The sequence below is a fragment of the Perca flavescens genome, chromosome 13 (genome assembly GCF_004354835.1).
Source record: "Perca flavescens isolate YP-PL-M2 chromosome 13, PFLA_1.0, whole genome shotgun sequence".
Taxonomy (NCBI): domain Eukaryota; kingdom Metazoa; phylum Chordata; class Actinopteri; order Perciformes; family Percidae; genus Perca; species Perca flavescens.
The window spans coordinates 21,475,369-21,491,837 of record NC_041343.1 but is presented as its reverse complement, the minus strand read 5'-3'; the positions used below and the strand labels follow the sequence as shown (position 1 = coordinate 21,491,837).

Sequence of the window (16,469 nt, the reverse complement as noted above, 5' to 3'; positions counted from 1 at the left end):
GTTCTTGACCTCTAGCACTATGGAGCACATTTTTAATGAGGACTGAGGAGTACTCATCGTTTGTTTTGCAATTGCACAAGTGTGGCACGATACACAGTCCTGTCAATGGTTTCACATTATTCAACAAGAGGTGGTAATGTGCCAAAATACGCAGCAATGTGCCTGCAAGGGCAGAGGAAAAGAAGGCTGCTAACTATAGTATTGATGTAAACAAAAAGCTAAATGTTTTGAAAAAATGGCTTTGCAAGTGTTTTGTAAGGGAGAAAATATATTTGTTAGGCCTCAAGGATACAAGGTAAGGTAATAGTGAATGTAAACATAACTTTAAAGAACGCTACAGACCACCTTAAATTACTCTATGGCTGCAGAGTTTTGTTTATTGTCTCTGCAGTGTGCTGCTGTTACAATTCTATTCAAATCAATTCAATTTTATTTATAGTATCAAATCATAACAACAGTTATCTCAGGACACTTTACAGAGTAGGTCTAGACCACAACAATTGTATTTTATGTCCGTCTACATTTCCCCAAAAAGTATAGAAAAGGTGTAGGACAGAGTTTTTAAAAATCTGGCTGCCTATACAAATAGGTTACTCAAACACACAAACCCACATGACATATGACACTGCCATGTCCCCATGAGGGTCCTTTAGCCCATACAATAGTGTAGGTGTGGTCCTGTCAGACAACCAGAATAGGCAGAGAGCCATACATAACTTTCCAGCAACAACTAAAGAGAAGAAACTAGGGATGGGAAATATGGCCTAAAATCCATATTGCAATATACATTGCAGCCTTTATATATATATATATATATATATATATATATATATATATATATATATATATATATATATATATATATATATAAATATATATGAAAATTATAATAAACCATTTCAGAACAGGTTACATAGACCCTAAGGAAAGCCAAACTGCTAAATCTATTTTTTAAAAGAAAGAAACATTGTATGTAGTTTTGAGAACATTTATTGTGCAAAACTGTAATTATACAATATAATGTTGCAGATAAATCAAATTCAAGTACACTAATTGCAGAGACTTTAACAAAGAAAAAGCTTAAAGTATTGGGGTCCTTTTCTTTAGTGCAAACCATTCTAAAAGGCACTACACTTAGTTTAAATCCTTGGTTCTTAAATGCCACCCAAGATGCAGAGAACAGGAAAAGCTGGTGTCTTTTTAGTTAAGGAACAGAGAATGTACTGAAAATAATTTCAGTATTAGGCAAAGAAAATTATTTTGTTGCGTTGCAGCCGGTTGCAGCTCGTGGCTCTAAATTTCGCGGGTAGATTGCGTCATCAACATGCATTATCGCGTCATCAGCATGCAATATAATTAAAATCTCTATTGTAGGCCAATTTTGTATTGTTTACATTGCATATTGTTTCTATCGCACATTACTAGAAGAAACTAGACAAAAGATGGCAAAAGGGCGCTGGAAAAGCTGTGAATGTCTTGAGTTTTTTTTAAATAATAAATTACTGCAGAAGGGTGTTTTTCCCTTTCAGGCCAATAACTGACAGCAACAAAGTAATCCAACCTGTAACAGGGTAGGAAGTAACTTACCTTTGAAGTTAACATGATAAACCTTTTAGCAAACAGTTGCACGTTTACACATCCAGCATTCACAGTGCAACGTTAGTAGGCTTTTCATTTAAAATTGTGTTTCTGGCCACCTGAGGAAACTAATATTCACTCTCCCTTTAGCTCCGTTTTGCTCTTTACAAACTCCTGAGGGAAATGTCTGTCTCTTTAGCTGCTAAATACTTTGTCAATCTGCTGTTTGGTGTTGAGCGGGTAGCGTAAAGTGGGTTTTTAGACCTTTTTTGCTGAAAACAAACCGAAACAGTAAAGCTTCCGACAATAAAACCAAAACAATGAGCTGAAAAACACAAACGCTCTGGGAAACTGCAGAGTCGGATGATAATTTCTTTGGACATTACATTTAGTAATTTGCCATTGTTAAGATACAAATATATTGATCATTGATAATCATTACAGCTACTTTTGGCCAAGCAGTTTCATCAAAAAAAACATTCTACCTACATAAAAGTAAGCCACCGTAGGTTAAGTGACTGCTTATGTGCAATCTTTCTCATTATCAATAATAGACTTCAGAGAAAGCCTTTCAGACAATGCCATGGTGACCTCTGTACAGTACAAAAGTAATAATGGATATGACGGTCATACCAAAGGTTCTTAGATGAACTGCATCACTACTGTCACAAAAAACAGTCACAGGTTTTATTTCTGTGATAGCAATTCCCACACACACACACACACACACACACACACACACACACACACACACAGTTTTACCACAATGATGTAATGTTAAAGTAACATTTACTCAATTTACTTACTTCTGCTTTCATCCAGATTATCTGTAAAGCTATTCAACATTAAGGCATTTTCCTATTAATGTTTCCTTTCCTGATAAGCCTGCTAGTTTCAACAGCGTCGGAATTTCCTCATATTTCCCATTACTTATTAATCCTGCGGGGGAATTTTGACTTGAATATGACATCTTCCCCTCTCTCTTCCCCTTCTGTGCTCTGACTCTAGAATCAAATCTTCCACCCTGATCTTCTTATCAGCGCGTAAGGGGACCTTCCTGGTGGTCAGTGCAATGATGTCATACAACCTGAATACCTGTCGGTTACAATCATGCACTAGGGGTTGCGCAAGATGGCGACCGTGGTGCTTGACATGTGCTAAGCTCTGCAACACCAGCTGAGTACTTATGCTTTATGATAAGGCTAATTATTTTGCAACTTGCTGAACTATCAGATTTTGAAAGACGACAAACCGACAAGTAAGGGTTAGCTACCAATATAAGAACTTTGACGACCAGAAACAACCCTTTATTGACGACACGTGCAAAAACAAATATAGCATATCAAGCTAATAACACAGGACTTGTGAACCACAATGGCAAAGATAGACGCAAAAAAAGGCATAAAAGGAGGTCTGATAATGGATGTGGAACCGGAAGACACCTTTTTAGGTTTGTGTACGCCTCTTCCAGACTCTCCGATTAATAGTCCAAACCCAAAGAAAGTATGTGCCAGCAAGAACGAGGTCTCTAACGCCGACATTCTTAAAGCCATTTTTGAGCTGAAGGAGCGCCTTTCCGCCTTTGAACAACGGATAAATAACAACTCTGCCGACATCACCTTGGTAAAAGAAGAGGTGAAAGGCCTGGGTTTTCAAGCAAAGGAGATGGAAGACAAGGTGAAAAAGCTAGATAAGAGCATTGAAGAACTAAAAGAGAAAACTGAAGAAGGCGAGCGTTACAGCAGAAGATGGAATCTGCGACTCCTCAACCTTCCTGAAAAGGTGGACGAAAATGTAAGAGAGGAAGTTATGAAGATACTGAGTCAGATCACACCTGATGACAAAAGCAAGCTTGGTTTCTTGATCGACACAGTACACAGAGTTGGGCGCCCCAGAGATGATAAGACACCGCGTCCAATTATTATCCAGTTCAACATGCGCACCTTTAGGTACAAGGTTTGGAAGGACTCGCGCAATGCTGAAATTATGAAGAATCTGAATCTCCGTATCGCCGAGGATCTGACCCGCTCCGAGAGAGAATGCAGAATAAAACTGTGGCCCCTGGTTGAGCAAGCTCGTAAGGACGGAAAGAAGACCAGATGGCAAGGACCAGTCGCCTTCATCGATGGGGTGAAATTTGTTGCATAAAATCTTCACCAAGTGTAGTCGTCTAGATATGATAACCAGGCAAGTCAATGTTTGACAAGTGGACAATTAAATAATATGACGTTAATAAGGCCTTAAGACAGGTCAATATCTTGTTTTTTTGGTACTCCCAGTGTTCAGGGTATTTCTAATAACTACCAAAGGTTAAGGGTTCCTATTAGCTCTTATATTCTGTTCACTTTGTTTGTAAGCATCAAACCTTTTTTTTAATTTATTTATACATACGTTACTGGTTGTATGGCAAACACTACTTTTATTAACCTTAAAGTTATTTCTTTAAATGTCAAAGGCATACAAATCATTTCTAAAAGGAAGGCTATTTTTCTATTCTGTAGTCGCTCTAATGCAGATTTAATTGTTTTACAAGAGACTCACTCATGTGATGATGATAGGAAATTCTGGAGAAGTCAATGGGGGGATCAGATTTACCTAAGTCATGCTTCTAATCACTCAGCAGGAGTAGCTATTTTGTTCAACAAATTTAAAAGGTGAGAATTCGACCTTTCTAAAGAGGGTAGATGGATTATCATGGTTCTTAGAGTAAATAATGTGATTCTGGTGTTAAATAATGTATATGGACATAATAACAATGCTTTGGCAAAAAACATGTTTTCTCAACTAGCAGGAGAGTTAAAAAACTTGAAGGAGAAATACAAAGACGCTCATTTAATTATTGGTGGTGATTTAAATGATACAGCAGATGATCAAATGGATAGATTATCAGCAAGGATTTCCCCTAAGTCAAAATTTAAACCTATATCTCATTTGTGTGAACAACTTAATGTTATTGATGTCTGGCGTTATTTGCATCCTCATCAAAAAGAATATACATGGAGCAATGTTAGTGGTTCTCTACAATCTCGAATTGATCTATGGTTATTATCCTCCTTTACTTTACAATTTGTTTCGGAAACATTACATAGTTACGCCCCTTTTTCAGATCACAAAGTGATAGCCCTCACTTTTGCTAATCCACAAGAACAAACCAGGAAATCTCGTGGTTTCTGGAAATTTAACTGTAATCTATTGAATGATGAAGCCTTTTGTAAGTCAGTGGAAGCTATTGCATCTGATATCTTTTCTTGCAATGACCTTAATAATGTTCAAAAATGGGAGTTTTTTTAAATTTAAAATCAGAGAAATGACCATTAGATATAGTAAGGAAATGAAAAAACGTAACACTATTAGAGAACTCAAAACTATGGCAGAACTGAACTCCTTATTAAATAAAGGAACTCTTACTGAAGAGGAAGATTTAAAACTGTCAAGTCTAAAGGAAGAGGTTGACCAATTTTACAGAAATATGACCAAAGGAGCCTTTATACGCTCTAGAGCAAAATGGTTGGAGGAAGGTGAGAGAAATACGAGCTATTTCTTTGCACTGGAAAAAAGAAATTATAAGAGAAATAATATTACTTCTTTAAAGATGGATAACTCTATAAATTCCAATCCGTCTGATATAGCAAATTATACCTCTAGTTTCTATTCTGATCTATATTGCTCCCACTATAACCAAACAGAGGAAGAGAAATTTATCAACAAAATTAGAAAATGTATCCCTCAAATTTCGAATGAATTTAAAGCAGATTGTGATAAACCTATCTCAAAAACTGAAATTCTTGAAGCTGTAAATAAAATGAAAAAAGGTAAATCTCCAGGAATGGATGGTCTTCCTGTTGAATTTTATAGATGTTTTTGGAACATAATTGAAACTCCATTTTTTAACATGTTAAAAGATTGTATTGATAGTGAGGATATGACTACTACTATGAAGCAAGGTGTAATAACATTGCTTCCGAAACCAGATAAAGATCATCTTCTGTTAGAAAATTGGAGACCTATAACGTTGCTAAATGTAGATTATAAAATACTTTCACTAATTTTTGCCAGACGTTTAAAAAAAAAGAGAGATCAAAATTTCTCAATTAGCAGATGACACAGTTCTCTTTTTAAAGGATAAACAACAAATTGGAAACTCACTTAAAGAAATACAGTCCTTTTCTCTGGCATCGGGTTTAAGACTAAATGTTTCGAAGTGTGAAATTGTATGTCTGTATAACAATGATGAAACTCTTATGTATGATATACCAGTGAAGTCTAGTATTAAATACCTTGGAATTCAGATCTCTAAAGACCTAAAGGTACGACAAGAAAAGAATTTCAAGCCCAAAATACAAAAAACTAAAAATATATTCAATAGGCTTCAGAGAGATCTGTCCATGTTAGGTAGAGTTCTTCTGAGTAAAGCGGACGGTATCTCTAGATTTATTTACCCTATCCAATCTTTGTTTATCCATCAATCCCTCTGTAAAGAAATAAATAACATTTTAATAAATTTTATTTGGAAAAACAAATGCCATCGTTTAAAAAAGGAGATTTTAGCAGCCCAAAGAAATGCAGGTGGCATGGAAGTAATAGACTTTATGGATATGATCAATACCTTTAGAATTAAATGGATAAAAAAAATGTTTAAAAGCTTCAAAATCTCTTTGGTTCTTTATTCCACAGACCATTTTTGGAAAAATGGGAGGCCTCCAATTTATATTACAATGCAGTTATAATGAAATTAAGTTATCACAAACGTTATCTAAATTTCATCAACACGAGCTTAACACTGCAAAATTATGTTTTATACACAACTTTTCTCCACACAGAACTATTATATGGAACAATGAGTTCATAACCAGAAAGAATAAGTCTTTATATCTACAACATTGGGTTGATAGGAATATAATTTTTCTTGCAGACTTACAAAATGATGAAGCTCAACTTCTTAGTTATGAGGAATTTCTTAGATCTAAAATTTTTCCTATCACCCACAAAGAATACCAAATGGTAATAAATGCTATACCTAGTGAAATTCTTCAACTAATGAAATGTCATTCTGAGAGACAAGAATTGCAAGAATTGGATCCGATCCTCTTTGTTAATGGAATACATATTAAAAGTCATAAATGTACAAATAAAACATATAAGGAATTACTTTTATAGCAAAAGGAAAATCACTCCAAGGGGGAAATTTGTTTGGAACTCTTTATATTCTAACATTCAATGGGAATCAACATGGCTTCTACCGTATACATTTGTTATCCACAATAAAATGAAAGAATTACATTTTAAAATACTGCATAATATTTATCCCACAAACAAATTTGTTTCAAGATTTGTGGCTGTGGATAATAAATGTGAATTTTGTAAAATTGAAGAAGAAACTATTATACATCTATTCTGGGAGTGTCAATATTCTGTGGTGTTCTGGAAAAAAGTTGAAAACTATTTAAATATTCAACAGAACCATGAAATTAAATTGGAAGCAAAATATGTTATTTTTAATTATGACAACAAAAACAAAACAATACACAGAATTGTCAACCTTTTGATTCTACAAGATAAATTTCATATCCATAAAGCAAAATTTTCTAAATCTCGACCAGCTTTTGCTCACCTCAGAATTGAATTCCGGAACTTTTTTGAGTCTATCCAAATTATTAATAATAAGAAAACTATTTATATAGCTGATCTACTGCAAGATTTTTTCAATTCCTCTTCATATTGCCATTATATTGTTTTCTATGTTTATATCTATATATTTTTTTTTCTTCTCATTATGTATTAAGTGACCATCTCGATTTTATATATACATAGCTTTTATTTTTATATTTTATTTCACTGATATTTATTTTTTTTAATCAAAGATTTATGCTGTTCCCTAGATTTAAATGTTTATCTCTGATGCCGTATTGTTCAGAAAGTGTATAACTTGTTTTGTAAAGTTTTGCAAATAAAAAAAAGAAAAAAGAAAAAAAGCCTCTGGGCAAAAAAGCCTCAGATGACGCAAAAATCATCATTTTGCGTCATCTGAGTTTTTTTTCCAGACCCTCAATACAGAGATCTCCCCTCTCAGGGGGACATGAGGGAGGGAAGCATGGTCATTCAAAAATACTACCAGGGTTCTACTGATACAAAGCTTAATGCTAATCGGTGAAGTTTCCCTTTAATTATCAAAAGTAATTGTCTAATATTAAATGTACTTAAGTATTAGAAGTAAAAAAAACTTAAAAATAAAAAATACAATCACGCACTAAAACATGCATCCATCATCTTATCAAGGTCATTAGCTACTAAACAAAGCAGGACGTCATGATGACTTTACCAACCAGAATGCCACACCTTATGCTAATTAGTCTTCATGCTAACTACAGTTTAATTGTTATGTTATAGCATCGCCATGATGTACCAAAATTCAAAAATAGAAAAGGTACTTCTGCATCACATAATGTCCTGAGCTTATCTCGAATAGGTCATCCTGAATAGTCTAACTTTATTACCCGTTTTCACTTCGTAGCTTAACCTTACAAGCACAATCTCATTCTCAATCTTCCATTCTTACTGAAACATTGCATATAGAAACCTGATGGTACTTCATCACATCAGCTGACATCGAAATCTTGCGGTTAATGGTTTTCACTTACAAATTCTCTTCCTACCTGATTACAGCCAGCCCGAGTCAATCATTTTACCGTGAAAAAAAACCCGCTACTGAACACCATTGAATTCCCCACTCCCTTAGAATGAGTCATTCACAGCTACTTCCTTAACACGTTTATTTTCCTGAAACTAACAATGCCAGTGAAAGCCTCGCATAATGCAGGTACAAAGGAAGAGGTGGAAATAAGGTCACACTTCTATTATGGGAAAATACAACACAGGTAAGAAAAGTAAAAACCAACAAGCTGTTAACTGATTTATAACTCTGACACCTTCCTACTACAACCCTGTCCATTATTTATCACATTGAAAGTTTCACTAGATTTCAAAGTGACACCATACAGAGTGATCAGTATTTAATTACAGCAGCAATAGGTCATTTGATTTTTACTTTATTTCTGGAATTGTGTTACATTTTAGTTTTTATCTGAATTAAAGTATCACTTTGTGTGTGATCCTATCATGTCATTTGGATCACTTTCAGCAAGCAACATCTTCAAAGGTTTTTAGTATGGAATTATTTTTTGGCTAGTGTGTCTATGATGTTCCTTATTGGTGCAGAATCAATCTGAACCCATCTGAACTTAATCAGAGCGTAATCACTCACGCAGCCAAACCAGTTAGTTCATCTTTACAGAGGTAGGCTGAGTAAAAAGGACACCGAAAGAATGTAAACATCCAAGTGAAAACTACACACACCCAGAGACATTTTCCACTGTTAAAAGAACAACCAGCCCCACAAAGTCTCTGTTACCCGTGCTATTTTGAGTCTAAAATGTCCTAATATACAAATGTATTCAATTTTGTTGAACTGCTTTTTCTGCAGCACACCATCGATCAATACTGTGCACACGTTTTTTTGTTACCTTAGGAGGTAGAAGGAAAGAGAGAGAGAGAGAGAGAGATATAGCAAAGGGAAAAAAAACAGAGATCATGTTTCAACACCCAGGGTAACTTTACATATCATAGCCTTGCCATTCCATTTGTTTAATCTTTTGTTTCCGGGTCCCTTTCTTCTTTCATCGTTTTGCAAACACAAACACCACCTCATCATGCGGTCATGTATACAACCACCTGTGCAACGATTACCAAATGTGTGTATTATTGCCACATGTTTGAATGTTTTGGCTTTGCGTCTAGGTATAATGCAATATATAATATAATGAGTCATTACCTTATCTGACAAGTACAACCATCCATCTGTGAAGGACTATCCAAGTAGTGCAACATCAGATGAGTTTAGGATCAACAGGCGTTTATGTGAGCACCTGTGTGTAAGAGGTTGATGCATGCTTTTGGGTTCACTTGCCTCGGTGCACATATGAGTATGTCTGTATGTGTGTGTGTATTACACCTACATGCACGTCTACTCTGCACAAACGTCTCTGTAAGGGTCTCTTTGCAGCCTCCAGGTCAGACTCTGTGGGTGCAGTGGTGTCGAGCTGGGTCAGCGGCCTGAGCAGGCCATTCAGCAGCACAACAAACACAGAGAGGCCAGTGTGCTCCTCCTGCACCCACCATCTGACCAATGCACCTCACGAGTGCTTCAGTTTCAGCCACAGCACAAAACACCAGTGTCTGGTTTCCCTTTTGTTCCCACTTTAAATAAAACATGGTCCAGTCATTAGGTAGAAAGGCCCTCTAGTGCATAATTCAGGGCAAGGTATCAATTTGAGGCGAGGAGATAAGGTTAAAGGAGGACAATACTATGTTGTTCTCACAATACCATCCAACAACAGATATTGCATAAGTAATGTGCAACATAGAAATTATGAAAATGGCAATTAAATGTGGTGATATAACAGTAGTTTGGGTTGCTGGAATGTGGTGATGATATACCCAAGGGTGTATAGTGTATTATTGTAGTGTGTGATCTATGTTCTTCATGTTATGTCTGTCGGTGTCTGATGTATGGACTATTTGTTTGTGTCATATGTCTGATGTCCTGTCATGTAGTGCCTTGCGACTGTGCCGCAAACCCAACAATAAAGTTATCTACTACTACTGTTTGTCTCCACACTATCCATTGCAGGGCTGCAGCTAACCATTATTTGTATCCTCAAATGATCGGTCAGTTGTTTTCCTAGAGCCCAAGGTGACGTTAAATTGCTTGTAGCAGTTAAAAAACCCAATATATATTTATGGTGGAAACCGAGAATTTCAGCTTTACTAAAAATGTAATCCATTATAAACTGAACATCTGAACTGAAAAAAAGAAAAAGCCAGTTAAGAAAGCCAAACTATACAGCCCTAGGACGTTTTCCAAAACGAGAATAGACATTTAAAATGGGCGATATATTAAAAATAAAAATACAAAACTTACAATATACCTACTAAGTCAGATCATTATATTAGAGAACATGCAGTAGCAATACAAATATACTATGTTCAAAGATATAATAAACCACTATGATCACTAACAAGGATTATTTGCTATGTAACGCTTGCTCTGAACAGAACTGAACTGAGATCAGTTGTGGATTATTAAAAGACGTTAATTTTACCCCCGACACGCATTACAACTTTTAAAACTACACATATAAAGATTGGTTCAATATCACATATTTTCATACATCTATTTTTACTAGAAATGGTAAGCTGATACAGTTGACAACCGAAACTGAAAAGCCAGTGATACTAGATGCACCTGCTGCTAATAAAGTCCCCTTCACGTACCTGTTGATTCACGGTCACTTCGCTGTTTTTAACTCGTAGTCCTTGTTTCTCTCGGGTGTGTTTCCTCTTCTCTAGTGAATGACGGTTAAAAGAAATACATTAACTTTAGCACTTTTTTGTAGTTGTCTACAGTGCATCGCAGGCTTCGCAGCACCCGGTAATGAGCTTTCCTTTTTCCTTCGCTCGCAGTTAGCTTACCTTATTCCCTGGAGAGAGAGAGAAGCGGATGAAAGGTAATAGAAAGTACCATGTCGGCCAATCAGATGCGGCGAGAGGCGGGCACTTTAAGGAATACACGACATGCTATTGGTCAGCCCATGTTAATGGCAGAACAGGGAAAACGGGAGTGTATTGTTTTGATGTCCTTCAGTTCACTGGAAAGAAGCAGAAGCCAAAACTTTGCATGTTTACTGAACTCACTGAAAGAAACATGCAGTGCATGGGAATAGTTTAACAAATGAAATATTCAAGAATCAAATCAATGATTAGTAAAAACTGACAAGAGGAAAAAAACACAAAATGATAAGACAAATTGGGGGAAAAAACATCAGTCTACATAAGAGTTTAATGTTCTCAGGGCAGCACATTGTGGACTGAAAGGAGCTAATCATTTCTAAGAGGCTCTGCAATGCAAAGCTACATAAACTACTTTGAATACCTATTTGTTCATGCACAGAAGAATGAACTAAGCACCATCTATTTCTTAAAGCAAACAACTAAAGCTACACTATTTTGGATGGCTCAGGATACAGTAGAACAAAATATGAACATCTTCTAGGCCACCAGTAATATTTTTTATTCAGCAGGCATTGTTTATTTTTATTGCTGCTTGGTGCTTTTATGTAAACGTTACATATAAATCATATAACATCTGTTATATTTTATTGTAATGTAAGTGATACTATTGCAATCATAACCATTAACAGCAATAATGACAGTGATTGACTATTTACAATCCAGTGATAATATTAATAATGTATACCTTATTGATTCCCAGGGGGAAATTAGTTTGTTTACTCTGTTAGTACACTCCAATAAGCAGTACTTATGTAACTAAGTACATTTAGTTAAATACTGTACTTTACTTGGGTATTTCCATTTTATGTAACTTTCTGCATCTCAGATGGGAATGTTATACTTTTTATTCCATTACATTTATTTAACTGTAGTTACTTTGCATAAGTTGTTATAAACCAAAGCTATGAGTTTATGAAATGCAAGGCATTGCAATGTTTATCTGCTCCATTAGCTCCAAATTAGCTCCACATCAACCAGCTAAAACATAAAATACTCCTAAACAAATAATACATTACTAATAATAATCCAATAATACTAAATCTAAAAAAAAAACTGTTGTACTTTTGATACTGTAAGCATATGTTATAGCTAATACTTTTGTACATAAAACCTAACATTTTGAATGCAGGACTTTACATGTAATGGAGTATTTATACATTTGGGGTGTTGCTACTTTCTCATATCCATATCCCAACTTGTGGCCATTGTTCCCTCTTTGTCGATGGCATTTACATCACATCTGTTCACACTTATGTTACATTCAGATATACAGGTATCTTTTTATATAACAATGCATGACACATTATGAAAAGTGTTAGATCATTTCTAGCTCCAAAAAGATAATCTTTTTTCCATGGGAAAAATAATTAGTTTCTGGCCACTGGGACTACTTATGAGCTCATGAGCATGTACACAGTGTGTTTTGTTGAGTAACACTGAATGTTAATTACTTTATATCCATCTATCTTATCTATCTATATCTAGCTATATCTATCTACCTCTATGCCACAGGGCATCTTTAAGTTTATTGCTCAGTAAATAATTTTTTTAAAAGTCGCTTTTTTGCCTTCTCTAAAACTAAATAATCTCACTCCATTAAACATATCCATATATATTTTATTCTCAATACGGCAAAATACAAAGAATATTCAGGACAGACTCATTAGTCACAATTAATACTCACTTCACAAGAATGCTTTTAAATTACATAACCTAAGTTTGAAGATCAAACTCAAGGAGTACCTTTAATCATATTGCCTCCATCATATATAGTATCTCTATCATCAGTTCTCTTAAAACTAATCCAACTTTGACTATTGTACATAGTGTATGCTGCTGGTCTCACTTTAGAGACAACTTTTAGAAAAAAAGGTGTTATTTAACATACTGTATAAACTGCTACAACTGTTTTGACCTGTAGAGAAATACCTTTGTTTCAAAAGACATGTTGGACCAATTGTTCAAAAGGGACACATAGTAAATACATCTCTCTCGTGAGGAGAAAACAGACGTGGTTTTACATAACAGACTGTACACACCATCCATCCCATGAGATGAACAATATACATTTCATGAAAAGTACACGCCTCCATATCAAATACAGAGAAGACAAAATATTCGCACTTGTATCTAGAGACATTAATGATTATGTGGCGACCATGATACTGGGAGACAGTGAAGCAGAAGACAAAGTATACGTACACTGTTTAAAAAAAAATAAAAAAGACCGAATAATCAATTTGATATACAGTGTTAAGAGACTAGGATGTACTCTGTAACAGCTTGGAAGAAGAGAACACAAAAACCCATGGAGGCGGGAAAAGTGTGCATAAAGTATCTCACAAATGTATTTACAGCATTTTTAAATTTCAATAAAAATGTCAACCTGTAGTAGAAATTCACCCTTAAAGAAATGTTATATTTACAATTTATACATTTGTATTTAAATAGAAACATGCAAGTGTTAACATCTTCCTACTGAATGTCAAAAAAAAAAAAAAAATCATCTTACCCTGGATTCATTCAAGTTAGAATTAATATTAATTACTACTTACAAGGAAATCTCATCATGAACAACCCCAATACATTTACATCTTCCTATTTCATAAAATGGTACTCCTTAAAATGGCAAAATAGAAAAAAGAAATAAGCAAAGGGGCAGAAAAATAAATAAGTGTGTGTAACAAACTGTTAAAAATTACTCTAATGCTAAATTTTGCACATTTGACTACAAGATAGTGTAGGGAACACAAGGCGCAGACCTGTACTTAAAAAGTGTACCAGTGTATGAAGACATTAACTGGGCTGGCAAAACCCACAGAGGAATTCCTATGAGAAAAGTGGCCTCCAGCTTTAAGTACAAAATGGCTCAAGCCATAGGTGTTTGGTTATTAAAAAAAGATCTATATACACATATATACTAAACCAGTACATAAAATTGCAAAAGCTAAAGGCATTGGACACTTGAGTTCATCAGGTTTCTCAGTGAGGCAGAAAAAAAAAAAAAAAAAAAAAAAAGTGGAAAAAAAAAAATCCCAAGCCAAGAAAATGAAAGTTCTTCCACAGAAACGGATTTTTTTTTTTTTGTAAAAATCCTGCATAGATTAAAATAATACCTCCTCTGGCTTTCTCTTTTTCAAGTGCCAGAGGAAATAACAGTATCCCCTCCTACAATAAAAGGTCAGGGAGCCAGTGAAGGAAAGAAAATACAAAACACAACAAAATCAAAAAGTTAAACCTGAGCCAAATAATAATTTTCTTAAGATGTGTTTTTGTTCTTGAGATGAAAAAGGTGTAAGATGAAGTGTCAATACACCAAATCTAGGTTGGAAAATGGGAGAAAAGTGCCAGAAAGTTAGACTATAATAGGTCTGAAACATTCTGTCACTTTCCTCTTGTCCAAAAACATCTGCCATTAACCAAAACAAACCAATGAAAGTTCTCATCAATACTACTTGACCCAGGCATTCATATTTCCAGCATGTTTTAGTAAGAAGTGGGCCAAAAAAAAAAAAAAAAAAAAAAAAAATGAAAAGGTCCTTCATGTCATTGGCCATTACAAACCCCCAAATTTCAGTTGAAATCATGGGTGTAATATTAACGTCTTCATTCAAAATTCACGATTACTCTGTCGTTTTTACCCAGCCTAACAACTAGCTGACATGTTTCTTATCTACCGTCTTGTAATACAAGTATGATTAAAATTACATATACAAATACTTTGCATCTAATAACCCTTGGTTCAACCCTGTTTTAAAAGAACGCATTTGAAAAGTTATACTTCTGCTTGGCCAGAGGAAGAAAAAAACAACTGCTTGCTATATAAATAAAATCTATATTGGCCGTTATACTTCTTTTTTTTGAAATATATAATGATAGATTTAAAACTCTTTGTTCTATAAATGCAACACTGATAAGTTTGCCTCTCATAATCTTTCCTTCCCGATGAATTAGCTTTAGTTGTGCCAAATTAGTGGTCAACTCAGGCCCAGTTTTTAATAAACTGCAATGTAAATAACTGCATGTGGAAATGATCTTCAATACTTAAGACACTCCCTGCTGTTCCTTAGAAAAATACACTCTGAGCAAACAAGGGGATCAAAAAAAAAAAAAAAAAAAAAAAATGTCTGGAAGGGACTCTTCCTCAAGCTACAAGTGTAAAAACATTTTCTAGGAAGAGACTCGTACTCTGGAGCTTCAAAGACAGCAAATCTCTTAGAGAGAACATTAACATGATCAATTATTTTAAGGCCAAGAGACTAAAAGCCCCCGCTAGCGGCCCCTGGAGGCCATGCTGCTCCTTGCATCAAACCAGACCACAGTGGTTTAAACAAACTGACCAACATTCAATGTTCTAGCACGTCTAAAAGTAGTTCATGATTTTGGAAAATAAAATGACAGTTAAAAATAAATACACTGATCGATAAAGGGAACATTTATAAATATATGTGTGTGTGTGTCAGAATCTGCTGTGCACAGTGGCTATTCCTACAGTCCGTCCTTAAATCTTGTGGGTGTGCTCTATGATTTAGCTTTAGCGCCTAGAGACTTTGAAGGAAAGATAAATCAAGATGGTGTAATGAAACTTAGTTTGTGGCCAATGCCATCTTTGCTCTAAAATGTGTTAATAGGACTTAACTTAAAATTGAAAGACTGCAATAAAAAACATAAATGTTAGCAGCTTCCATTAACTGCAAAATGCATAAAATGAGTTGAAGCAACAACAACAACAAAAAGAGGAAACATAAAAACAATTCATCAGATATGAGGGGTGGCTGTTTGTTTTCCTGTCGCTCACATACAAGGCACAAAAATGATAAAGAGAAACCTTCATTTTAAAGCACCTTTGGTGTTTATGGGAGGTACTTTGGTGAAACAAAGTCAAATAAAAAGGTAAAAGCCAAAGTAGCCTAAAAACCAGACCCCATTGTTAAGCGTTTTCGTAAGAAATAATTCACCCAGTGCTTCCATGCCAAAGAGATAAAAACATGGCCTTCAAAGATTGTAAGAATGCCGATATATGAAGCATGGCGATAAGCTCTTTTTGTTCCTGTGCTGCAGTTTCGATGCTTCTCCCTGTGTGGTGCTGTCGGCGGTGTAAGATGCTCTAGATTGCTCAGTGTTTTTGGCAAGCTGGTGTAGAAAATGGACACAGTGTTGGAGATATGTCTGAGAAGTTCATCACGTGTGTGTGTGCGTGTGTGTGTGTGTGTGTGTGTGTGTGTGTGTGTGTGTGTGTGTGGAGGACCAGAGGTGGACTGTTT

At 35.2% G+C, this 16,469-nt stretch overlaps 1 protein-coding gene across 3 annotated transcripts in view; it reads right to left on the bottom strand.

Annotated features, from left to right (window-relative positions):
- Window positions 1-11,100, bottom strand: part of shroom1 (shroom family member 1) — a 41,916-nt gene extending 30,816 nt beyond the window's left edge. For all 3 annotated transcript variants that reach the window (XM_028596015.1, XM_028596018.1, XM_028596017.1), the window contains exon 1: window positions 10,909-11,100. The gene's annotated coding sequence lies outside the window, so the exon portion shown is untranslated. The remainder of the gene's footprint in view (window positions 1-10,908) is intronic.
- Window positions 11,101-16,469: the final 5,369 nt, after the last annotated feature.